Source organism: Spermophilus citellus (assembly GCF_964194105.1).
Source record: "Spermophilus citellus genome assembly, contig: SCAFFOLD_122, whole genome shotgun sequence".
Taxonomy (NCBI): domain Eukaryota; kingdom Metazoa; phylum Chordata; class Mammalia; order Rodentia; family Sciuridae; genus Spermophilus; species Spermophilus citellus.
Genome location: NW_027673113.1, coordinates 1022056 through 1048196, shown reverse-complemented (window position 1 = coordinate 1048196; position 26141 = coordinate 1022056).

Genomic DNA, 26141 nt, shown 5'->3' with positions numbered 1-26141 from the left:
ACAAAGAATCTTATATCCAGCAAAATTAAGCTTCAGATTTGATTACAAAATAAAATCCTTCCATGATAAGGAAAAGCTAAAAGAATTTACAGTAAGAAAGCCTGCAGTACAGAACATTCTTGGCAAAATATTCCACGAGGAGGAAATGAAAAACAACAATGAAAATTAAAAAAAAAACAATGAAAATCTGTAAAGGGAAGAACTACAATAAAGGAAAAGATAGCCAAAGGAGAAACTAAGTCAAGTTAAACACCAAAAATAAACAAAAATGACCAGAAATGCAAATCATGTCTCAACTCTGAATGTTAATGGTCTAAACTCACCAATCAAAAGACATAGACTGGCATATTGGATTTTAAATAAAGACCCAACAATATGGTGCCTTCAATACACTCATCTCATAGGAAAAGATATACACAGACTGAAGATAAAAGGTTTGGATAAAATATACCATTCACATGGTCTGCATAAACAAGTAGGTGTTTCCATCCTCATATCAAATAAAGTAGACCAAGCCAAAGTTAATCAAAAGGGATAAAGAAGGATATTTCATACTGCTTAAGGGAACCATACATCAACAAGACATAACAGTTATAAATATATATGCCCCAAACAATGAAGCATCTACGTTCATGAATCAAACTTTTCTCAAGTTCGAGAGTCAAATAGACCACAACACAATAATTCTGGGTGACTTTCACACACCTCTTTCACAACTGGATAGATCTTCCAAACAAAAAAGCTAACCAAAGAGACTATAGAACTAAATAATACAATCAATAACTTTGACTTAACTGACCTATACAGAGTATATTATCCATCAATCAGTGAAAATACTTTCTTCTCAGCAGCACATGGATCCTTCTCTAAAATAAATCATATATTATGCCACAAAGCAACTCTTAGTAAATACAAAAAAGTAGAGATACTACCCAGCATTCTATCAGACCACAATGGAATAAAATTTGAAATCAATGATAAAATTATAAATATAAGCTATTCCAACACCTGAAGACTAAATCATATGCTATTGAATGAACAATGGGTTGCAAAAGATATCAAGGAGGAGATTTAAAAATTCTTAGAGATAAATAAAATACTGATACAACGTATCAAAATCTTTGGGACACTATGAAGGCAGTTCTGAGAGGAAAGTTCATTGCATGGAGTTCATTCCTTCAAAGAAGAAAAAGTCAGCAAATAAATGACTTAACATTACATCTCAAAGCCCTAGAAAAAGGAGAACAAATCAACCCCAAAAGCAGTAGAGGACAGGAAATAATTAAAATCAGAGATGAAATTGAAACAAAAGAAACAATTAAAAAAAATGACAAAACAAAAAGTTGATTATTTAAAAAAATAAATAAAATTGATAAACCATTAGCCTTACTAACAAAGAGAAGAAAAAAGAAAACTCAAATTACTAACATCCATGATTAAAAAGGAAATATCATGGTGAACACTACAGAAATACAGAAGATAATTAGAAATTATTTTGAAAATTTATACTCCAATAAAATAAAAAATATCAAAGGCATTGACAAATTTCTAGAGGCAAATGATAAGCCCAAACTAAATCAGGATGATATACACAAACTTAACAGATAATTTTAAGTAAGAAAATAGAGGATGCCATAAGAAGCCTACCAACCAAGCAAAGCCCAGGACCAGATGGATACACAGCCACGTTCTTCAAGACCTTTAAAGAAGAAATAACATCAATACTCCTCAAACTATTTTGTGAAATTGAAAAAGAGGGAACACTTCCAAGCACATTTTATGAGGCCAATATCACCCTGAATCCAAAACCAGGCAAAGACACATCAAAGAAAGAAAACTTCAGACCAACATCTCTAATGAACATGGATGCAAAAATTCTGGCAAATCAAATACAAAAACATATCAAAATAATAGTGCACCATGATCAAGTAGGGTTCATCCCAGGGATGCACTGTTGGTTCAACATACAGAAATCAATAAATGTAATTTATCACATCAATAAAATCTAAGATAAAAATCATATGATCATCTCAATAGATGCAGAGAAAACATTTGATAAAATACAGCTCCCTTTCATGTTCAAAACAGTAGAAAAACTAGGGATATTAGGAACCCATCTCAACATTGTAAAAGCTATCTATGCTAAGCCCCAGGCCAACATCATTCTACATGGAAAAAAATTGAAAGCATTCCCTCTAAAAACTGAAACAAGACAGGTATGCACTCTTTCACCATTTCTTGAAACTCTAGCCAGAGCAATTAGAGGGGTGAAAGAAATTAAAGCGATTTAAAAAAGAACTCAAATTAGCACTATTTGCCAATTATATGATTCTATACCTAGACCATCCATAAAATTCCACCAGAAATCTTCTAGAACTAATAAATGAATTCAGCAAAGTATCAGGATATAAAATCAACACCCATAAATCAAAGGCATTTCTGTATATCAATGACAAACCCTCAGAAAAAGAAAGTAGGAAAACTACCCCATTTACAATAGCCTCAAAAAATAAAAATAAAAAACTGGGGAATCAACAAAAGAGGTGAAATACCTCTACAATGAAAACTACAGAGCACTAAAGAAAGAAATTAAAGAAGACCTTAGAAGATGGAAAGGTCTACCTTGTTCTTGGAGAGACAGAATTAATATTGTCAAAATGACCATACTACCAAAAGCACTATACAGATTCAATGCAATCCCAATCAAAATTCCATTGACATTCCTCATAAAAACAGAAAAAGCAATCATAAAATTTATCTGAAAAAAATAAGAGATCCAGAATAGCCTAAAGCTTTCCTTAGCAAGAAGAGTGAAGCTTATGTCATCTCTATTCCAGATCTTAAACTATACTACAGAGTAGCAGTAACAAAAACAGCATGGTATTGGCACCAAAATAGACCCATAGACCAATGATACAGAATAGAGGACACAGAGAAAAACCCAAATAATTAGACAAAGGCATCAAAAACATGCATTGGAGAAAAGATAGCCTCTTGAACAAATGGTTCTGGGAAAACAGAAAATCCACATGTAACAAAAATTAAATTAGACCTCTATCTCTCACCATGCATAAAACTGAACTCAAAGTGGATCAGGGACCTAGGATTTAAACCAGAGACCTTGAGCCTAATGAATAAAAAGTAGGCCCAAATCTCCATCATATTGTATTAGGCCCCAACTTCCTTAATAAGACTCCTGTAATGCAAGAATTAAAACCAAGAATTAACAAATGGGATGGATTCAAACTAAAAAGCTTCTTCTCACCAAAAGAAACAATCAGTGAGGTTAACAGAACGGGAGCCTACAGAATGGGAGCAAAACTTTACCACAAACACATCAGATACAGCACTAATCTCTAGGGTATATAAAGCACTCAAAAATCTTAACACCAAAAAAAACAAATAATCCAATCAATAAATTGGCCAAGGAACTGAACAGACACTTCTCAGAAGAGGATATACAATCAATCAACAAATATATTAAAAAATGTTCATCATCACTAGGAAGTAGAGAAATGCAAATCAAAACTCATCTTCCCTCCAGTCAGAATGGCAACTATTAAGAATAAGTGTTGGCAAGGATGTGGGAGAAAAGGTACAATCATACACTGCTGGTGGGACTGCAAACTGGTGCAGCCAATATGGAAAACAGTATGAAGATTCCTTGGAAAACTGGGAATGGAACCATCAATTGACCCAGGTATCCCACTCCTTGGTTTATACACAAAGGACTTAAAAACAACATACTATAGGGATGCAGCTACATCAATGTTTATAGCAGCACAATTCACAATAGCTAAACTGTGGAACCAACCTAGATGCCCTTCAGTAGATAAATGGATAAAGAAACTGTGATACATATACACAATGGAATATTACTCAGCAATAAAAGAGAATAAAATCATGGCATTTGTAGGAAAATGGGGATGGAGTTGGAGAATATAATGTTAAGTTAGCCAATCCCAAAAAACAAAATGCTGAATGTTTTCTCTGATATAAGGAGGCTGATGCATAGAGGGGTTGGGAGGGGGAGCATGTGAGGATTAGATGAACTCTAGATAAGGCAAAGGGGTGGGAGGGGAAGGGAGGAGGATGGGGGTAGAAAAGATGGTAGAATAAGATGGACTTTGTTATCCTAAGTACATGTATGAAGATATGAATGCTGTGAATACAATTTGTATATAACCAGAGATATGAAAATTTGTGCTCTATATGTGTAATATGAATTGTAATACATTCTACTGTCATATATAACAAATTAGAATAAAAAATAACTTAAAAACTGTGGGTTTGAGGGGATTTTTTGGTTGTTTTTTGTTTGTGGTGCTGGAAATTGAACCCAGGGCCTCATACCCTCTAGGCAAGCATTTTAGCACTGAGCTACATGCCCAGCCCCAAAGCTTGTATTCCTGAACAGTGAATTCATAAGTCCTGCCAGAGGATAGGGCTTCCTCTGGCAGAAAAGATAAGTGGAGGTAGACTGAGTCCAGGTTTTAGAAAAATTCAAATCCCTGCTTAAGGATACTTTTTATATCAGGTTTCTGAAGAAGTACACTTCATGAGGACACACATAGCACAAGAGTTAACAACTAGAATCAACAAATGGGACTTAATTAAACTTAAAAGTTTTTTCTCAGCAAAAGAAACAATAAGAGAGGTAAATAGGGAGCCTACATCCTGGGAACAAATCTTTACTCCTCACACTTCAGATAGAGCCCTAATATCCAGAGTATACAAAGAACTCAAAAAATTAGACAATAAGATAACAAATAACCCAATCAACAAATGGGCCAAGGACCTGAACAGACACTTCTCAGAGGAGGATATGCAATCAATCAACAAGTACATGAAAAAATGCTCTCGATCTCTAGCAGTCAGAGAAATGCAAATCAAAACCACCCTAAGATACCATCTCACTCCAGTAAGATTGGCAGCCACTATGAAGTCAAACAACAACAAGTGCTGGCGAGGATGTGGAGAAAAGGGTACACTTGTACATTGCTGGTGGGACTGCAAATTGGTGCGGCCAATTTGGAAAGCAGTTTGGAGATTCCTGGGAAAGCTGGGAATGGAACCACCATTTGACCCTGCTATTGCCCTTCTCGGACTATTCCCTGAAGACCTTAAAAGAGCATGCTACAGGGACACTGCCACATCGATGTTCATAGCAGCACAATTCACAATAGCTAGACTGTGGAACCAACCCAGATGCCCTTCAATAGATGAATGGATAAAAAAAATGTGGCATCTATACACAATGGAGTACTATGCAGCAATAAAAAATGACAAAATCATAGAATTTTCAGGGAAATGGATGGCACTAGAGCAGATTATGCTTAGTGAAGCTAGCCAATCCCTAAAAAACAAATACCAAATGTCTTCTTTGATATAATGAGAGCAACTATGAACAGAGCAGGGAGGAAGAGTAGGAAGAAAAGATTAACATTAAACAGAGACTTGAGATGGGAGGGAAAGGGAGAGAAAAGGGAAATTGCATGGAAATGAAGGGAGACCCTCATTGCTAAACAAAATTACATATAAGAGGTTGTGAGGGGAATGGGAAAATAAACAAAGAGAGAAATGAATTACAGTAGATGGGGTAGAGAGAGAAGTTGGGAGGGGAGGGGAGGGGGATAGTAGGGGATAGGAAAGGTAGCAGAATACAACAATTACTAATAGGGCATTATGTAAAATTGTGGATGTGTAACTGACGTGATTCTGCAATCTGCATTTGGGGTAAAATTGGGGGTTCATAACCCACTTCAATCTAATGTATGAAATATAATATGTCAAGAGCTTTGTAATGTTGTGAACAACCAAGAAAAAAAAAAGAAGTACACTTCATGACATCAGTGCTCAGGAAAGATTAATTTGTAGTAGTGTTCACGAAACACGAGAGGAGAAAATACTACTACATATATACTCTAACTTATTAGGGAATCTCCAAGCTTATTTTGTTTAAATGTTTCACAATGTTCAGAATTCTAATAGCAATAACAGATGCCATATATATATATATATATATATATATATATATATATATATATATATATATTATTTCCATTAGATCTCATTTGGTCATTAAAACAATTTTGTTCCACATCTTCTGATATTTTTTTGGCTGAAGAAATGAAACATTACCCAATGTAAGACATAGTGTTGTATTTAAAACAAAGCCAAACAGAAATGCCTAGCATATAAAAAAATGCAACTGAATAAAAGATTCAGTGTTTTTATTTTAAAATAACTTTGGATTATACAATCAAAAAATATTTTGGATAAATTAGAAAATTGATATTAGCAAAGAAAAATATAGAAATAACACATAATCCATTGATCCAGAAGTAACCACTTTTATTTTATGTATGTTTGTGTATATATAGCATCTGAAATAAGTATCACAGTACACACTGTTTAGTAACCTGTCTTTCTCACTTACAGACACATTTCCATAACAAAAAGCATATATTTTTGCTGCACTTCAATGATTACCCCAGAAAGATAAACTATCATTTCCTTTCATTATTCCTGGCCTCATCAATACTAGATAATAATTGTGAAAACAGCCACCAAAAAGAAGTCCTGATCATAAAATTAAAGGGCCCAGAAGAAAAAGCTCTTGGTTCTTCTCAGAGTCCACAGGCGTCATTTTCCAAGACTGCCACACAAGTCATCACACACTCTGGCTTAAAACAACAGTCTGACTCTCGCAGAGTTCTGGAGACTTTTAAGCCCAAATCACTGAATTGAGCACCCACTCTCATTTTAACTTGATTACATCTACAATTGACCTGGCTCCCCGGCTACCTAGCCAAGTATCCAGCCCACCAATCCCGGGCGAGAAAGGGCAGTGGAGGGCAGTGAGCACAGGCTGGGTGGAGAGAAACCCACCATACCTGTTCGAGCCTGAGGCACAGCAGCCAGGGATAAGAGGGTCAGGACACACAGACCTTCCACAGCTGGGCAGACACCAGCTCCACACAGTAACCCCAAACCCTGAAGGATCTCAACCTTCCATTTCCCCAAGAGCAGCAGGAAAATGGAAGTGGGACCGACACCAATAGAGACTGCAGGACTAAACCATAGATTAGTACTTTTCCAAACCCTGATTAGCATAAATTTAGACCAACAGCATTGATCCAGTTACTATATAAACCCCTAGACTAGCACACTCAAGCAGCAACATGCTTTTAGGTCCCCTCTAACCCTGTAGGTGCTATTTCTGTTCATACTTGAATAAATTCTACTCTTGCCTTCATTCATCCTTATCTGTGGACTGCATTCTTCAAATCGTGTGACTAGAACCCAGAAAGAAGAAGTTGGCAATGAGCTACAGAGTCTGCTGAAACACTGGAGGGCACAGCCTACCATGAAGAGCTGCACCACTACACTCAATGGTAGTGGAGAAGAAAAGGGCTTTCTCAGCCGCAGAGGCCGGCAGAACCCACCCACCAGCAGAAGTTGCCAAATAAGGTTGTATTTACAGATACCTGGGGCTTTGACATATTTTAAGAGGCAATGTGACACAATTGAACCCTAAACACATGTAAACCTTGAAATAAGGAGTATTCTAGCAATCAAATTGTGAACCTACAAAGGAGACCTAGGAGCCCTGCAGCAGGTAAAAGCTCAGAAATGCCCCACTCAGAGAGGTCAGAAACTGGGCCAAGCTGAGTCTACAGTCTACAGGGTCACAGGACTGAGCTGTGGGGACTAAGAATAGGGAAACTAGGGCTAGAACTGACCTATTTACTCACCCTCTCTGCAGGCACAAATCCCATCCACCCTGCAAAGTCTAGAGTCTAGGTTCATAACCTTGTCTCCTAAAATTCATCTAATATTGTTTCCATTCTTTAAATTCAATAGTATATTCCATCCATCCCAACCTTATTTAAATATTTTATTACAACCTGTCCTGTCATGTGTCTCTTTTTTTAAAGTTATCAATCTATTAAATAAGCTGCAAGGTGCTTGAGATTCAATACTGTGCCTAATATTTCTTTGCTACCCCATAACAGGAACCATCCCAGTGCTGAACATTTAGGGAATATGTGATATATATAACAAAATAAGTCTTCTTTTGATCTGAGGGAGGGTGACTATAAAGCCTCCATCATCCACAGCACAAGGGGCAGATCAGGTCACCTGGAACACAATTTGTGGAGTCGTCACTCTAACTTCAAGGAAATCCAAGTAGCCTCTCTCACTTATATCCACCTTCAACCCACTGCCAACTCTTCGAATTTTCTCTCTGCATGTCATCTCTGTTCAACAACTCTCTTCCCAAAACAGAATTCTAATCATACACTTTGAGGTTTTATATAGAAGCTAAACCCAGAAAATGCAAGAGGTTGCTGAGAGAACTACTATCCTATGGTCCAAGCACAACCTGCAAGGTCAGCCTCATTCAGCACAGAGCGGGGAAAGCCCTGAGACTTCAGTTGTCTCTTCTGAGCATTCCAGCTAACACAGCTGTCTCTTGAAGCCAGACTTCTGCTGAGAATGAACAGGCAACCTGACGTGCAGCACATCTCAGGAGTCAGACCTGAACACAGCCAGGCCGCAATGCAAGCAGTGATCTACCTAAACTAATTTGCAGACATTCCCATGCCTAAGGAAGGTGTCAACTCCCAGCACTTCTCAGAGCTAAATGCTTTTTTTTTCCTTCACAGCAATTAAAAGAGTGCTAAAAAAAAGCCAAAGGTTTTGGAAATCAATGTGTTTCTTTAACTTCTGATTCGTTATATCAGATTTTCCTTCTTGAATTCTAATTTTATGCCATGAATGGGGGGGGGAATACTTCCTTTCAGAGCACTGGATAAAAAAGACACATTTTTGTATATTCTAAGCTGTCTTTTTTTAAAAAAAAATTACTTTCACCTTTCTATTGAATGAGCATAAAGAGGGAAATCACATTTTTAATAATTACAGAAAATTTTGCTATAAATGATAGATGTGATAAAACTCCAGCTATTATTGAGTAAAAGTTGAAGAATAAAGCATAAAAGAGTCAATTTACTCATTAAAAAAATATCATCCTCCAAAGTTCCTTTACAATTAATTAGAGGATACTGTGACATAGAAGCATGAGCAGTATTTTTATTTTATTTCAACTAATATCCTTAGTCCTTACTGTCTCTGATTTGGGGATTCAAATGCTCAAACTATGTGTGAATAACCCCTATTTAATATTATCTATTATATATATATCACAGAAATATCTTATCAGCTAGCATTGTTCTTGTGTAATATTATTTGATAGGCTTTTTTAAATAAACCACTGGATGCAGTATGTATCTATAATTTAAATGTATCATGTAAATAATTTTTCTATTTTTCAGGTGTTGCCAAGAGGCAAACATCATTTTGAAACAGTGATTTGATCTTCAGTGAGGGGCTTGATAATTGACTTAGAAAAGAAGGTGCATCTTAGTTCTAGAGCAATTTTTCCCATGTTTTATCATTTAAGGGGAGATAGACTCAAATCGCTTGGAAAGTATAACCAGAGATGAAACAGCAGCAGCATTCAAAATGCTGTAGTCCTAGAAAGAAGCCACCAGCATCATTAAAGCTGCACTTGCCTTTGGTTGGCTGGTGATCTGAAAACTGATGTATGCCAATTTTATTTTTCTCTACAACCCAAACCCTTTTTATTTTGAGATAGGGTCTCACTAAGTTGCCCAGGCTAACTTCAAACTTGCTATCCTCCTGCCTCAGTCTCCCAGAGTCACTGGGATTACAGGCATGTGCCACTGCACTCTTCTAGAATTTACGATTTCAGTGAAAAAGTAAAAATAAAAAAAAAATAGAGATTAGTTTCATCCACTCCTGAAGCAAGTCAAATAGATTGTTCCATGATATTACTTCTACCGCCTGATCCATAAAGATAATGAACACAGCACACACTAAAAGTCAAACAAGTCATAAATGTGTTTGGCTTTGTGGTGTGCAGGGACTTGAGTTCCAGAATCAAGGGAAAATTTAAATATTCCAGATTGGAAGACTGGGAGCAGAGACCCTAGCTCATTTCAGTGAGAATCCTCCATGTGAGTCAGCATTGGAATAAACTAGAATATCCACAGAGGAATGGTGAACTTAGACTTAATGTGGTGATGTGTATGTGGGTCTTACTGACCAACATGGGAGTGACAGGAGTTTCCATGGAGTCAGAGGACAGGGATGGCAAGCCATGTGACTCCAGGAGGTTGGAGTCTGAGTCTGACTCAGTACAGCTAAAGAAACAGAGGGAATTAGGAGAGATATATTCCTTCCTTGACACAATCATTGGCCAAGCTAAGCAGGGGTAAATATGGGAGGGTTTCAGAATAGGATCCAATCCCCAAAAGAGGGCCAATGAGAAGGGGTCAGCCTGAGGTGGACTCTCAGTCCTGGATGCAGCATGGTGCAGCTGGGGTGGAGCTGGACACCCCTGGTCCTGCAGCGTTGCTCCCCCGCCAGCCAACAGTGCCAACTGCGGTCTGAGCATTCTAGACCACAGGTTTGAAGAGGATCCTCACATTGCTCAGGACTGACTTAGGAACTGCGGGTGGTGAACCACGGGGTGGTGAGTGGACTTGAAGCAACAAAGAAGGAAGCAATGATTCCAGGAGAAAAGACAGAGCCAATTCTATTGTAAGGAAAATGACAACATATACAATTCAACACAACAGAAACAGAAAAATCGTTTTGATTGGTCTTTGAATATAACTAATAAATGGCTCTTCATTCAATTCCTTACATTTACTTGCTTTCCAAAGCTCATATATTTATATGACTATATTTGTAGACATGAGAGATCTTAAAGATAAAGGCATCTTAGTTATTTATATATTTAATGTTGCATGAAAATCAAAATATACAGTACAGTATACTTGGCATGCTACTGTTTGAGTAAAAGAAGTATAGGAAATTAAATAAATTTGTGGGTTTTTTCTTATAGGCATTAAAAAAAATCTCTGGCAAGATCAGTAAGTAGTGGAGGGATGGAACTCAATACACGGAGGCTGGGATGGGATGGATGGTTTTCTCACTGTATTTATTTTCTATTTTGGGATATTTTACACATTTGAATATATAATTATAAAAACACAAATATATAAAATAAAAATATAAGCCATGTCATACAGAAGAAAATGAAAACAAAACATTTTAAATTAAAGCCCTCCTAAGATAGTTTTTATTTGGTAGTATGAAATACTAAAAGCCAAGAAATCAAGGAAAACAAGATCAGTTTTACATATTAATCACTATTTATAACCAGAATTATATTATCCCATTTGCCTACTATAGATAGCCTAGCAAAGTACGGGTCCCGCAGGACAAAACCTGGGGACAGGACTACCTCTCACCTAAGACTATGGGTATATTAAATGTAGTATAGTAGTATAGCACTTGTACTGTGTCCATTTGGCCAAGGTGAAACCAAATTTCCCAGAAACTTTTCCCTGTAAGATCCCAAGTTAGACTTGGCTAAAAGGATTTTCAGTGAAATCTGAATGCCAAAAATGGAGTGGTATCATTACTCCACAAAAGTCAACATGCTTACATGTAGCAAGAGACAAAGCAAAAGTTTCAACAGTTTCCAACTTGTCCCCATCTCCTCCACTCCTTGCTGGGTCTTTCTTCCCAACTGCCAGCTTGCTGATCATGAGTGACCCGAGATCCATCACCAGTCACAGGGACGACAGCCTCCTGTGGACATCAGTAACCGGAGACTGGGGTCCCTTCCCAGCGACTGTGGCTGCCTGGATTCCCGAAGCCCTTTGCAAGCTCTGCTAGTCCTCCATGCCAGGGCTTCAGGTGACTAGGTGGCAGCTTTTTTTGATCCTCCAACTCCCTCCTTGGAACTGTGTTTCCAAGTTTTTTCCAGCAAGGTCTTCTTTCTACAGTCAATTTCTCTTCTATAACCTTCCCTGTGGTTCTGCTTCCCTAATTGAACCTGATCAGTGTAACCAATATGAGTCAGGGTGAGTAGACTTAAAACACATGTCAATAGATTGTCAATATTCTGGTGTATATGTACTAATATATTCAGTACATTGGGTAAGAATCAGAGAAGAAAGGACAGGTGCATGAAGAAACAACGAGACAAGTTTAAGGAACAAAAAAAAAATCAAAAAAAAAAATTCTGGGAGAGGCAATTCCAACCCAGTGGAGCCCTCAGAGACTCCTGTGCCAGACAGAGAAGAACCACTAACAGCCCAGCCAGCAGAGAACTGAGAAATGCCTAAGTAGTTGTTTTAAGTTCCTAGGCCACTGGGTATATTTGTTATGCAAAACAGGTAAAATGGAGTCTAAAGGTTGACCTTGTATCTTTCCATGCTGTTGATTAGAAAGAAGCCCATATACATTATGTTAGCTATCACATCTTAAGTAGCAAAGTTCACAGGTTGCTATAAGATCAAATCATTTGATGTGCTTTCCTATGTGCATGAAAGGCCATGTCATCTGTGCATGAAAATCAACTGTAGAACATGTAAATTAGTCCCAAATATGCCATGTTTAATCTTTTCCAATATTCAAAACATGTGCTTTGTGAAAATAAATATTTGCTATGGCAAGAAATGCTAAATTCAGTTCTTCTAAAAACTTCCCTGAGTTATAAAAAAAAATCTAAAACTAAGGAGATTTAGGACATAACCCTCTTTATGACTTAGTTCTGGAATTTCATCTGCAAGGCCCTGTTCCTTCTACTCTGTCCTGATTAGCATTGTAATAAAAATTTATCTGGAGTACCTAAGTCCTGAAACACAAATCAACACTGGCATATAGATGGCTCTTGACTAAGAAATTAAAGACTAATATATTCTACAATTAAATTGGACTTAAGGAATCAAAGATCAACAAATGTTATTAAAAAATAAAGATAAATCCTAAATTGATTTTGATAATAAAAGTCTAAGGAATAAAAGATTTATATTCTAAAGTGAATCTTAAACTAGACTTTTCTCAATTAAGTGATATAGAGCAAATAAAAACTGTAATAGCTAAATATTTGTACTCAAAATAATTTTGTTCCTCATCTAGGATATTGAATTGGGAGTCCCAAACCTGCCATTTATTGAACATAAAGCCAGGCTACAGATGCGAGAGGATATATAAAAGACTGATAGGTCTGTAATTTAGAACATCATTTTTCTGTAATTCTATCTTTAATATGCTTCTATTAAGCAACTATTCAAAGTTACCTTGTAGTCCATGACAATTCAGAAATTGGTAAGGTATCTAAAACAAGTTAAATGAGAAAAAAAAAAAAACCTTTGATTTATTTACTATACTCAATTTTGGATAATCAACCATTAATGTAATTTCTTCAGTATTTTTTATTAAACCAACAACATTAAGCTGGGAATCCCAGTGAAGTTTCAGAAATGAGAGACAAATTCTCTGACGGAGCCAGCTCCTACAGTGGTCTAATGATGGAGAACCGCTGCAGCCAGGTGGCAAGAGGGAGGGAGGGTGCCTCTCCTCAGGTGGGTACAGGAATTCCTCCCAGAGGAATCACTGCTCCAGCTGGGTCTTATTCCTAGGGGACAAACACTTCCATCTTGAAAAGCAAGGACATTCTGGGAAGAGAGAATGACATATGCAAGGAAAATCATCCTGAAACAGTGTGGAAGATGGACCTGACAGGAAGCGGAGTTGAGACGGAGGACAGAGATAAGAGCAGGAGGGGAGAGAGAAGACAGGTGAGAGAAGAAGACAGGTGAAAAAGGAAGAGAAACAAAGGAACAAATGGGGAGGGGAGGGAGGAAGGAGCACAGAGATAGAGAAAGAGAACATAAAGACATTTCCAAAGGAATAAAAGTCCTCCGAAGAGTATCTCTTGATTGATGGGTTCTCTACTTCAGACCATCCTTATTCCCATGGTATTATGTTGTATATAACATTAAAAGGTTCAGAAACAAGAGCACAAGAGCAAGGCATGGTGGCTCACACCTGTAATGCCCCCAGCTCAGGAGGCTGAGGCAGGAGGATCACAAGTTTGAAGCCAGGCTCAGCAACTTTGCGAGGCCCTAAAGAACTTAGTGAGACCCTGTCTCAAAATAAAAAATAAAAACAGGGATGAGGGTGTAGCTCAGTGGTTAAGTACCCTTGAGCTTAATCCCTGGTACCAAAAAAATAAAAATAATAAGTTCAGAAATAAGAGGTTTCCCTTAAGGTTTGATGAAATGATACTCAACAATAAGTTAGTTCACCTCCAGAAAGAGAAACCACAAATTTTAGGAAACAAGAAAGAAATATAAACCAAGACTTCTATTCAAATAAGAAAAGCAAATTAGTGACATTTATTATGTGCTTTTAATATAACATTATAATAATATTGTTTCTCAAATACAGTAATATGATAAATACAAAACCGTATTACAAACACAGTACATTAAATAAGATGTAACTTTTTAAAAAACAGAACAAAAGGTGTAAGGGAAGTAGATCATATTTTGTTTTGTTTTGTTTTGGTTTGGTACCATGGATTAAACCCAGGGAAGGGCCCTTAACCACTGAGCCACATCCCTAGCTCTTTTTATTTTTTTATTTTGAGACAAGGTCAAAATAAGCCTCACTAAATTGCTGAGGCTGGCTTAGAACCTGCAATACTCCTGCCTTGGCCTCCCAAGCCGCTGGGATTACAGGCGTGCACCACTGCATCCAGCTTTGTTCTGTTTTGTTGATCTGCATAAAGAAAATCTGGACATGGAAGGTCTGTCCCAAGACTGCCTTATCACCTGAGGGGATTTCAAATAATAAAATGGAGCAGTCAATCTCTCTCTTCATTTTTTATGTTTTTGAAAGGTTAAGATAAGTCCAAATAGCATAAATTGGAAAGTTATACTAAGATAGAAACATTATAAAGTACATTCAAGCAAAAGGCCTGAATACAGAGCAGAAAGATGGCAACCGCCTTCTACCCATTGAGATGACCAAGGAGGAGGCAGGGTGGGCAGAGGGGCAGGGCGTGGGCCAGCACACAGACTTGGAAGATGAGCCCGGGGGGCTGGTAGCTGGGTGGTTGGCTGGAAGCAGGAGTGAAGATGCAAAAGAAGAGTCAAAGTCTTTTCCAGATCTCGAAGTGAGTGGCAATTAAGGAGACCCCACTGAAATGCCAGGTCATGTCACTTCTCTGCTCAGAACTCCCCCATGGTCAGTCCTGACCACATCTCCTCTGTTCCCTCACCCCACACCAGCCACACCAGCATCCGGGCTACTCCTCAGTCACACCATGTGCTATGGTTTGGATAGTTTGCCCCCAGGGTCCACGTACTGGAGGCTTGGTCCCTAGTGTGGTAGCAAGAGGTGACGGGACCTTTAAGAAGTAGCTCTAATTGGAGATCACTGGGGACAGTGTCATCAGGATTAACCCAACACTCCCAGGACCCCTTGGTTCTTATCAGAGTTGTTATAAAAGCTTGAGCCTGACCCTTGAATCATTCTCTGACTTTCTGTCTGAAATCACTAAAATTGAGTTCTGGAAAGAACTTTTTTGACTTTTCACTCTTGCTCCCACATGCACTCCTACAGTGATGCCATCCACCATGGGGTCCTCAGCAGAGATGAAGATACTGTGCCATACCTGAAACTCTAAAACTCTAAGCTAAATCAACCTCTTTTCTTCCTATAGGAATGGAAAACTGACCAATTCACTAAGCATGCTTTAACTTTTGCACTGGTTATTTTCATTGCCTGGAATGTTTCTCCCTCGAATATCTACTTGAATAACTCCCTCACTTTCCTCAAGTCTTTGCTTAAGTACCACTGCTCAAAAAGTCCTACATTTACTACTCCTGTTAGATGTCAACCCTCCATTCTCCCAACCCCATTTTCTGATTCATTTTCAATAGCCCTTATCTTATCATTCATTCTTGTGTATTGTGCTCATTTTCTATTTTTTAAATTCTTCTTATTTGTTCTTTCTAGATATGCTTGACAGTAGTGTGTATTTTAACCTATTATAAATATATAAAATAAGTACAACTTGTTCCAATTAGGATCCAATTACATGTGGTTGTACATGATGTGGAGTTACATTGGTCATCTATTCATATATAAGGATAGGAAAGATATGTTCGATTCATTCTGTCTTTCCTATTCCCATTCCCATCCCTTCATTCTCCTTTGTCTAGTCCAATGAACTTCTAATCTTCCTCTCCCTTGTTGTGGATTAGCATCCACATATCAGAAAGAATATTCTGCCTTTGGATTTTGGGGACTGGCTTATTTCACTTAGCATGATATTCTCAAGTTCTATTCCTTTACAGGCAAATGCCATAATTTCATTCTTCTTTAAGGCTGAGTAATATTCCATTATGTATATGTATGTATATGTGTGTGTGTCTGTGTGTGTGTGTGTGTGTGTGTGTGTGTGTGTATATATATATATATATCACATTTTCTTTATCCATTCATCTGTCTGTTGTAGGGCACCTAGTTAGGTTCCATACCTTGGCTATTGTGAATTGGGCTGTTATAAACATTGATGTGGCTACATCACTGTAGTACACTGATTTGAAGTCTTTGGGGTATAAACCAAGGAGTGGGAAAACTGGGTCAAATGGTGGTTCTGTTCCAAGTTTTCTAAGGAATCTCTATACTGCTTTCCAGAGTGGTTGCACCAATTTGCAATCCCACCAGCAATGTATAAGTGAACCTTTCCCCCCCCACATCCTCACCAACATTTATTGTGACTTGTATTCTTGATAATTGCCATTCTGACTAGAGTGAGATGAAATCTTAGTTGAACATTTTTCATATATTTTTTTGACCACTTGTATTTATTCTTTTGTAAAGTGTCTGTTCAGTTCCTTAGCCCATTTATTTGGGGTTTTTTATGTTAAGTTTTTTTAGTTCTTCATATATCCTGGAGATTAATGCTCTGAGGTGGCAAAAATTTTCTCCCATTCTATAGACACTCTATTCACATCCTTGATTGTTTCCTTTGCTGTGAAGAAGCTTTTTAGTTTGATACCATCCCATCTGTTGATTCTTGATTTTACTTCTTGAGTTTTAGGAGTCTTACTGAGGAAGTCAGTTCCTAAGCCAATATGGTGGAGAGTTGGACCTACTTTTTCTCCTAGTAGGCACAGGGTCTTCAGTCTAATACCGAGGTCCTTGATCCACTTTGAGTTGAATTTTTTTGGTGTACTGTAGTTTTCATTGTGGAGGTGTTTCACCTCTTTTGTTAGGTTTGAGCCCCCCCATTTTTTTTTGAGGCTATTGTGAATGGGATAGTGTTCCTGATTTCTCTTTCTGCTGATTCATCATTGGTATAAAGGAACACAACTGATTTATGGGTGTTAATTTTATATCCTGTTACTTTGTTGAATTCATTTAGGAGTTCTATTAGCTTTTTGGTGGAGTTTTTTTTGCGTGTGTGTGAGGGGGTCTTCTAAACATAGAATCATGTCATTGGAAAACAGGGATAGTTTGAGCTCTTCTTTTCCTTTTAATTTCTTTATTTTGTCTAATTGATCTGGCTAGGGTTTCAAGGACTATGTTGATATGAGTAGTGAAAGAGGACATCCCTGGGGCTGGGGCTGGGGCTCAGTGGTAGCGCACTTGGCTGGCATGTGTGAGGCACTGGGTTCGATTCTCAGTACCACATATAAATACATAAATAAAATAAAGGTCTATCAACTAAAAAAATATAAAAAAAGAAAAAGAAAAGAAAGAGGGCATCCTTGTCTTGTTCCAGTTTTTAGAGGGTCATTTTCTATTGTCTTACTGAGGTTGAAAATTAGAAGAGAGAAGATTAAGAAGACAAGATAATAGCTCATTTGTTAACAAGTTGATCTTGTAGCATCCATGGACATCTAGATAGAAACAGTCAATGAACAGTTAGATGTAGTGGTCTGGAACTCAATAGAGACTTGAAGAGTTATGAATTAGAAATCATCAGCATTAAGCCTATTAAGCCTATTAAGCCAGGAGTCAGAGGAGTTGATCCACAAAGATCTGAGTAATTCCAGAAGTTCCTGAGAGCAGGCAAAAGAAACTCTAGTTATCTTAAAGCAGAAAGAAACCTTATCAAATACCTTTTAAGAACTCACAAACTTCACTACAGTTTGGAAAATCAGAGCTGGAAAAATGGTCAGGAACCAAGGGAATGACAGAGGCCCAAGAAATAGGAAAACACAACAACACGCTCTTAGTACCTCCAGTTCCGCCAGACCCTGATGCCAAATCAAAACACTCTTCTTGCCATTAGATAGCTCTGCTAGTAATGTTATGCCACTAACTCAAGGACCTGGTGGAGCACCAAGTCTAGGTCACCTGACAATGCGCTAGCCCTTGGTGTATAGGGAATGTCCTCTTCATCTCGACTTTTACCACCCTCACACAAATGAGGATCCCCCTAAGCAAAATGAAGTCTTGAAGGCTGAGACTAAAGAAATAACCTCAAGAAGCAGTTGTCACCAATTCCCAATGCTACAGGGAGTTCCAGTAAGATAAATGCAGGAAAGTAATCATTGGATTTCTTAGTAAGAAAAGTTTTGGTGGAATAAATACAGCAAGAAATCAGATTTCAGTGGTTCAGAAAATTAAAAGGCTATAAAGAGAAGACAGCAAGTGCAGAAAACTCTTTCAAGAATCATTGTCCTAAGTTTCATAATTACATGGCCCAAAATTTCCACTTCTTAAAATAAATGCAAAATAAAATATATGTGTGTGTATTTGTGCAGAGATCCACTTGAAGGTAGTCTCATATGCTGTTTGTGTTAGTGAGAAATATGAAACAACCTAAATATCCAAAAATGAGGGACTGATTATACATGCATCTGTTCAGCAGAATATTACATGGTCATTTAAAGAATGCAGTAAAAATGAACTTGTTCTTGTACAAATCTGTGACCCACAATTGAGTAGCTGCAACTTGAAATCCTATATTTATTAGAACCTTGGCTCTTAAATTTTTAATTAAATAATACACACACACACACACACACAAAGGGAGAGAGAGAGAGAGAGAGAGAGAGAGAGAGAGAGAGAGAGAGAGAGAATGTATACTTAACACCAAATTCTACAAGAGTTAAATGATAAGATCATTTCTTATCTCTTTCTTAAAGAAATCTTTGCACACAGCAATGCCACATTGCTCAGTCATTTAAGTCTGTTCCTCTGGGGCTGCATCAAAGAACTTTCTTTCTCCTGAATCTTTTTCTATAATTTTAATGCATTTTAATTATACATAGAAGTAGAGTTCATTGTGACATGTTCAAACATGCACATAACATAATCTGTTCCACTTCACCCTCCAGTACCTCCTCTTTCCCTCCCTCCGTCTCCCTCTCCCTTCCTCTACATTCTCTTTGATCTTAAACCCATCATAGTCCATTGTACCTTAAAATATATTCACTCCTCTGTCTTCATAGATATTTCTGAAAGGAAAAGGGCTGTGTCCACATTATGTCAAGTACACTAGTCCCTCCTCGGTGGTCTAAACTTCTGCATCTCCTCTCTAACCCCAAGGTGACTGTATTAGCAGGTAGGGTCTTTGGGATGTGATCAGGTCATGAGGGCAAAGCTCTCATGTTTGAAATCAGTGCTCTGATAAAAGAGAGGCAAAGAGCTAGCTTTTCCCCTCAGCCAAGTGAGGACTCGGGGAGAAGGTGCCATCTATGAACCAGGAGACAGGACTTCACCAGACACCAATCTGCCAGTGCCTTCATCAGGGACTCTCAGAGCCTAGAACCAAGAGAAATAAATGTTTGTTATTCATAAACCACTCAGTTTATAGTATTTTTCTATAACAATTTGCACAGACTAAGACACCTCTTCACCATCATCCACTTAACCCCAATGCTTCTTTTATGTAGACAGGTAATATGTCAATTCAATTGTCATTTTTGAGTCCACCTAAATATATAAATTAAAGTGCAATGCTACCTAAACATCTACATTTAAAACTCTTAGCTTATATTTTGGAGAGGTCACAAACTTCAGCAGAGTTCATACTAATATACAATAACACTGTGTGTGTGTGTGTGTATATATGTGTGTGAGAGAGAGAGAGAGAGAGAATAATTCAAAAGCTGTAAATTTTTCTTTAAAACTTGCTGCCCCTACATTACACTCTCAATTAAGGACTCCTGTTTCATAATGCCTGTCTCATTTCTTGAAAACTCATTAGCAGAATTTTGTACTAATTTTGTTTGTTTGTTATCCAACCAATATAAATGCAAATTAACATTGAAACTGCCCTCAGCAATAGAGAGACTACGTATGGTTTAAACTATAAAGCAGAAGTGAACCACAAATTCAAAAGAAATAAAGCGCTGATTGCTTTTCTCATGCAAAATTGAAAATCCAAAGCCAAGTTGGAAAAACATTAAAATACTACATTTTGTACCTGTTGTACTTCTGTGGAATCTTTATTATTAAAAATACAAAATGCATCCTCTACACAAGACATAAAACAAGTAGTAATGAGTATCTGCTTAAGTCTTTACTGCATATATGTCTCTTTCAAAAAAACATTTTTTGGAGAAGCTGACGATGAAAAATGAAAATAAAAGAGGAGTATTAAAATGATTAAAAAAAAGAAAAAGAACCACTGACAAATAGGTAAAAACAGTAATATCAAGACAAATTACATTAAAAATAACTGCTGAGATGGAGCAAAACATGCAGTTCTGAGCGTCAGCACTGCACTGAGGACTGCTATGAGCAGAGTCGCTCTGGGCCCTGAAGGCGCTAGTCCTGTACAGCAAGGCCACTGCTGCAATGAAAAATAAATCGACTTTCCTGTCCCCGCGTAGCCCCCTATGGGGTAGTTTGGTGGTTTTATTCAAACATCTCAACCAGCCCAGCAATCTTAGATGAAACTGCTGAGCAAGTAAGGTTTCTGTGTTCTCCAACCTCCCTTTTGAGCATTTCCAGGAGCTCAGAACTGGGCCCCTGCTGCAGTCTGACAGTTTGTATCCCCTCAAATCTAAAGATGGAAATCGACCCCTAAACTGATGGAATTAGGAGGTGGGGCCTTGGGGGCACAGCCCTCCAGGGGAATTGGTGTCAATGAGGCTCCAGAGAGCTCATCTGCCTCCTCCACCCCAGGAGGACACAGTGAGAAGGCGCCCTCCGCGGAGCAGGCAAAAGCCGATCACCAGACACCTAATCTGCCAGGGCTTTGATCTTGGACCTCACAGTCTCCAGAACTAGGAAAATTTCCAAATGGCTAATGCGGCCCCTTTCAGTTAGAAATTTTGGGACCCACACAAAACAGTGTGTCCCCAAACTGATTCTCAGAAACACATGTGGAGCTTCAAGAAGTTAAATTTTTACTTTGTTACCTGTCCCCACGTGGTTGTAAAGCTCCATCACCTTAGCTAATAACCTCTATACTTTTGGGGGGGTATCTTTATACAATGGGGACAACTCTGGAGCATCTAAAATCATAGAAAAAGCTTACTATTTTACCATTATTCTTCTAATAATTTAAAAATGAAGCTGGGTGTTGTAGCACACACCTGTAATCCCAGTGGCCTGGGAGGCTGAGACAGGGGGACCATAAATTTGAAGCCAACCTCCACAATTTATTGAGGCTTTAAGCAATTTAACAAGAACCTGCCTCAAAGTAAAATTGTTTAAGAAAATGGCTGGGGATGTGGCTAAGTAGTTAAACACCCCTGGGTTCAATCCTTGGTATCAAAAAGAAAAAAAAAATGCACACAAATACTAGAAAAGAAAGAAATTAATTAGAAAGCTAGGCACAGTGGCACACACATGTAGTCCCAAGTATTTGAGAGGCTTTAAAGCAGGAGGACCACAAGTGCAACAGCAGCCTGGGTAACTTAGCAAGACCCTGTCTAAAACAGAAATTTTTTAAAAGGGCTGGAGATGTAGCTCAGTGGTAGACTACTTACTTGCCCAACATGTGTGAAGCCCTGGGTTAAATCCCTGATACTGCCAAAAATAAATAAATAAATAAAATGTTTTAGAAACTATTTAAATCCCCTATAAGCAATCCCACCATCTGAATTAATCATTGCTGACACTAATATTCTTTCCTTCCATAATTTTTTTCTGTGGACGCATATAAACAAAAGGTTGGATCTGAGATATGCTCCTATGATATTGAGGCAATGCTTTTTAAAAAATTTAATATCTTCAAACCCTTATCAAATAGTCTTGAAAATTATTATCAATGGCTGCAAAATAGTTCACTATATGAGTAGACTACACTTTTTTAATTAAAGCTATTATTATTGGGACTTAGGTTGCTTTGGGAGGTTTATTTCTGCTTGCACATTTATTTGTTTTGACCAAGAAAATCCTAAAAGAATGGAAAGGATAATATGTATAAATTTTTCAAAAGATCAAGATAAGTAGGCTTATTTCTTGATGTAAGAATTGAGGATTCTTTTATCCATTTCCCCCACCCACAAGTCTACCTTCTAGCCTGATTTCCCGGCACCCAGGTGTTCAGGTCAGTGAAACAGGAGAACAAAGGAGAACAGAGGTGCCTCTTGGGGCCAGCCTGCCACACTGTGTGTAGTTTCAGCTGCTCCTATCTTTATTGTTCTCCATGGAGACACCAAGGGCTGAGAAGTCACTTTGATAGGCATTCACTAGGTAGTGATCCACTGAGTCAAGGATATCCAAAAGTGAACAGGGAACTTTTGAAAACACATTTGTAATTAAAAACTCAGGCATCAAGAAGCCACACAAAGACTGAGGAGTTAGATTGAAACTTCATTAGTTTCATGTGAAGAAGGGCAATTTGCAAGTAGGACTGCACCTAAGGTGACCTAGTTTTACAGGGTGCTAGTTAAGACACCTTGACCCAGAGAGTTGTGAGGGCTGATGAGCAGTGGTATTGTGCAGAGGGGACAGAAGCTCATCCTGAAATTACTCAGCATGACTCATCTATCCTCTGAGGTTAGTCACAGATTCTGTAATCACAGGGAGACATTTTTCATTTGCTACTATGCTTGCTTTCCTGAGTAATGAAGATAAGGTAAAATGCTGAGGGGTAAAATATTATGGGACTTTTTTTATTTCCTCAATAACATTTTACTATACAAACTAAGCTGATCTTCAATATCAAGAAAAAACAAAGAGAAAATTCGTGGAGGGTGAGGGGACTTTACTAGGTGATGGGTCTGGTTAGTTCCTTGTTGCAATGATGGGTATATGAATGTGTACCAACTCATCACGATGTTCACATTAAACATGTGCAACTTTTGCTTATTAATTATATAACAATAAAGCTAGAAAAGAAAGTAAGTTGATGGAAAATACAAGTTAGTAAGTTTAAACAAGTGAGAGGGCTAAAGGAATGGGTTACATTACGTCAAATGATGATGAAGATAAAGTGTTCCAGGCATTGGGGAGGGGAAAAGAGAAAAATGGGGAAAAGGCAAGCATATCATCACTGCTGCAGAATATAATAAATATTCAAACCAGAATCTCCTACTTATGCAGTACATTGGTGGTTGAACCCTGTAGAACCAACTCATTTGTTTTCTTTCTGCCCAGACACAAATCAACATACATTAATTCCTGCAGTGAACCCTGCTTCACTCACCCACCCACCATTTATTTATTTATGCATATGATTGCTACAAAGACACAGAAAGGAACTATATTCCCTTACATTTCATTATTGTTATTATGCAACATTTTATTTTTTCAAAAAAATTATTTTCATAGAATTCATTTTCTCATTAGCAATTCCTATAGTGGACGAATAATTTATGATTCATAGTTTTATATTTGTGGACAGATCATTTTAGGCCAAGTAGAACACACTTGAGAATTAATTTTTTTTGGAATCTATAATACTGTGAGACATCTACCTGGAAGACCTCTTTCCTAACTGGAGCTTCTCTACATTCAGAAGCTCTCCACACTTTCTTTCCTCAGACTTAGAAATCTGTAATCTGAGATTCCAGAATCTCCTCATTTTATGGTTTCCCACGGCATGGAGCCATCAATAGCTGGTGTCAACCAAACAGACAGGGAAGTTTCCAAAATTAAACACTGTCTAATTTTTTGTGAACTACTCATGAATTAACAGTCTTTCCCTTCACCTATCATTCCAAGACAAATATAGAAGTATGATCAGATACTGATAATAATAAAGCTGAATTCTTTTAAAGAGATTAACAAATTCAAAGGCAAAAACTTATTTATACAGTTTAGATACACTGTGAGTCTTGTAGGCTAGAAACAATCCCATTAACTCACCAGAATCCAGAACTAGGTCTCATAATTTCTCGGACACACTTCCTCTCAAACCTTATCCTCAGCAATTAAATTCTAAAATAACCATGTGATTAGGAGATCTGCCCACCAAGGGACTTATCTGCTATTTCCTCCTTACTGTGAACTGAATGTCATAAAATAGCAGAGGCAAACAGGCCTACAATCATTTCTTAAGGTATTAAGTCAAAAAGGTCAGTGCTTCCAAGTATGGCAACAGCTTTGCCGATGCCCACATCGCAGTGGTTGAAATAACAAAGCCCAGCCAAGGTTAAAGCTGAGAGCAAACGACCTGCCTTGGCTGCCTTCTGCAGTGCATCACCCAGGGCTCCTGTGACTATGGAGGGAGAGCGCTGCAGCCAGGAAGTAGTCTGCTGTGGAGCAATGATTCCAATACACAGCTGGAGGGCTGGGGTTGTGCCTCAGTGGTAGAGAACTTACCAAGCACATGTGAAGCACTGGGTTCAATCCGCAGCACCTTGTTAAAAAAATAAATAAAATAAAATAAAGGTACTGTGTCCATCTACAACTAAAACAATATTTTAAAAAAATATAAAAACTGCAGCTGGAAGTGGCCCAGAACAGAACACTAACAATCTTCTGGCTAGTCCAATGGAGAGATGCAATCTTGGATGCGGTTTGGTGAATGCACCATGTTCCACACCATCCTGGGGTAGGTCAGCTCTGCAAAAACACTGAAGCATGAGCAGGTTTGACCACTGGGATTCGGGGAACAGCTTGGCCTCCTTGAGTGCCACAGGGATACCCAGCCCCACGGTAACTGCCCTCTCGCTTTCCAGGGCTCAAGGTTTTGTCCATCAACCAGGAAGCAGTTAAACACAAACTCCTAACCCACAAGTACATCAAGGAGGGCTGGGGATGTGTCTCAATGGTAGAGCACTTGCCTAGCATGTGCGAGGCCCCGGGTTCAATTCTCAGCACCACATAAAGATAAATAAATAAAATAAAGGTCCATTGACAACTAAAAGAAATATTTTTTTTTAAAAAAAGAACTCCTTAATTTCTTAAGTTTACTTATGAACAAGATCTGAGAGTTGGGGAAATGGGATAAAGGTATTCTAAAACCTTTTTTTTCCCCCTGTTAACTGAAGAAGCACCCATTGAAAGTAATAAAAGAGGAGGTAAATTTGACTGAAAGAAAAGCAGAGCAGCCTGGTGGAACAGGAAATTATAGTGAATGAATTAACTTAGTCTAGAATGAATTTTGGTATTGAGCTGGGGACAGAGAGGATACACAAAATTACTGAAGGGAAAGAATCTGCAGGGAGATGTGGAAAGCCAAGAGAAGATAGGGACAGACAGTCTAGACATTAAAATCAGAAGATCAAAATGTCCCTCAGCAGCAATATAGAGCCTTCTATGTTGTTGAGCACTAGCAAGGCCATGCCAACGGTATTTAATCTAGGACTTGTACATCACATAAATCCAAAAACTCATCAGGAGCCTTCAACAGTGGTACAGCTATGAACATATGTTTGTCTAATTTGGATCGTGGCAGTGAGAAGACAGAAAAATCAAAATGCAAGCTCAAAATAGAAAAAGATAAACCTGGATTATAAATTAAAATCAGGATACAAATGATTATTACATGTTTCAAGCTTGGGAGATGAGCAGTGTTAGCTACTATTAAGTATGGACCAAAAAAATAAATAAAAACAAAGGTTGCTCCCTATCACATACAACCTCAACTCTAGCTTGTTTAACCTGGAAGTCAAAATCCAACAAAAGCTGACTTTCTTCTTCCCACAGTGCATATGGTACATATTTAGTCACTACTATGTGCCCAGTCAATGCCAGGTACCATTTTATGGTTTTAACACAGACTTTTGAGGTCCTTGCCTCAAATATCCCACTCTGTAGTGTTTAGTGTCTCAATTTATGGATCAAGACACAAGGTACATATCATCACTGGTGTACATTCT